This window comes from Coregonus lavaretus, assembly GCF_964263955.1.
Source record: "Coregonus lavaretus genome assembly, contig: HAP1_SCAFFOLD_965, whole genome shotgun sequence".
Taxonomy (NCBI): domain Eukaryota; kingdom Metazoa; phylum Chordata; class Actinopteri; order Salmoniformes; family Salmonidae; genus Coregonus; species Coregonus lavaretus.
This window is the reverse complement of record NW_028162839.1, coordinates 1-2,500: the sequence shown is the minus strand read 5'-3', so window position 1 is coordinate 2,500 and position 2,500 is coordinate 1.

Sequence of the window (2,500 nt, the reverse complement as noted above, 5' to 3'; positions counted from 1 at the left end):
CGGCACTCTGTCCTTCTACAGAGTCTCCTCTAACACACTGACCCACCTGTACACTTTCTACACCACATTCACTGAGCCCCTCTATCCAGGGTTTAATGTTTATGTTGACTCCTCAGTGTCCCTGTAAATAATAACCATGGTAACACTGACACACACAAACACACATATTCTGGACACACACTGGACACACACAAACACACTGGACACACACACACACTGCACAAACACACACACACACACACACACACACACACACACACACACACACACACACACACACACACACACACACTGGACACACACACAGGACACACACAAAAACTCACCCTGGACACACACACTCACTCACACTGGACACACACACACACACACACACACACAATGGAGACACACACACCGGACACACACACACACACACACACCGGACACACACACACTGGACACACACACACAAACACACTGGACACACACACACACACACACACACACACACACACACACACACACACACACACACACAATGGAGACACACACACTGGACACACACACACTGGACACACACACCAGACACACACACACACCGGACACACACACACACCGGACACACACACACACACCGGACACACACACACACACCGGACACACACACACACCGGACACATACACACACACACACACCGGACCCATACACACACACACACACCGGACACACTCACACTGGACACACACACACAAACACACTGGACACACACACACACACACACACACTGGACACACACACACTGGACACACACACACCGGACACACACACACACCGGGGACACACACACACCGGACACACACACACACACCTGACACAGAAGGATTACTTTTATACTATCCCAGGTATTCCTTAAAGAGGTAGGATTTCAAGTGTCTCCGGAAGGTGGTCAGTGACTCCGCTGTCCCGGCGTCGTGGGGGAGCTTGTTCCACCATTGGGGTGCCAGAGCAGTGAATAGCTTTGACTGGGCTGAGCGGGAACTGTTCTTCCGTAGAGGTAGGGGGGCTAGCAGGCCAGAGGTGGATGAACGTAGTGCCCTCGTTTGGATGTAGGGTCTGATCAGAGCCTGAAGGTAAGGAGGTGACGTTCCCCTCACAGCTCCTTAGGCAAGCACCATGGTCTTGTAGTAGATGCGAGCTTCAACTGGAAGCCAGTGGAGTGTGCGGAGGAGGGGGGTGACGTGAGAGAACTTGGGAAGGTTGAACACCAGACGGGCTGCAGCGTTCTGGATAAGTTGTAGATGTATCCTCTGTTTAAACATTAAAACTACAATAACACTTAAAATACCAATGTGATAATTTTTTGTATGTCTTTTATGTTGGAAAACAAATTGTATATGGACATATGCTCCATAATTGTACTATTGTACATGGATATATTGTACTTTTCATAAAAAAACATACTTTAAACAAGAAAAAGCACGTTAATTGTGAAAACTATTTCATTATCGATTTTACATTGTCCTCTCCCAGTCACAGGTTGACTTTTGTCATGAATTTTGCCCTGGAGGCAGAACTGCACGATTTCCTCTAGATATGCCAGCTGCAAAGTCAAAATTGGCTATATCGTAAACATTTGTGGGAAATAATGTTGTTTTATGGTCTTAATTTAAGGTAAGGATTAGCAGTGAGGTTAAGGTTAGCATTAAAATCAGATATTATTACTTTATGCCTGTGCCAGCTAGTGACCACTTTGCAGAACTGCCTCCAGGGCAAGATTCATGACAATAAATGGCAACCTGCCTCCCAGTCATCCCCTCCCTATCTCTACAAGGCTGCAGAACATGCAAGCTAGTGATGCGGGGGTTGTCTCATAACCCACAGTCCCCAGGCGGGTGGGTGGCAGGCAGGTTCAATACAGAGAAAACAATAGACTACATAAGAAAAATCCATCAATGTATCATTATTGTGCAATTTACACTAAGTGGACAAAACATTAAGGACACCTGCTCTTTCCATGACAGACTGAGCAGGTGAATCCAGGTGAAAGCTATGATCCCTTATTGATGTCACTTGTAGATGAAGGGGAGGGGACAGGTTAAAGAAGGATGTTTCAGCCTGGAGACAATTGAGACATGGATTGTGTGTGTGTGACATTCAGAGGGTGAATGGGCAAGACAAAATATTGAAGTGCCTTTGAACGGGGTATGGTAGTAGGTGCCAGGCACACCGGTTTCTGTCAAGAACTGCAACGCTGCTGGGTTTTTCACGCTCATGGTTCACCACACAAAGGACATCCAGCCAACTTGACACAACTGTGGGAAGAATTGGCTTCAACATGGGCCAGCATCCCTGTGGAACGCTTTCAACTCCATGCCCCGATGAATTGAGGCTGTTCTGAGGGCAAAAGTGGGGAGGTAACTCAATATTAGGAAGGTGTTTGATATAACGTCTTTTGATACAGCATTTATTAATGTCTTTAAAGTCATCAGCTGTAGGTGAGAGAGAGGAGAAGGATAC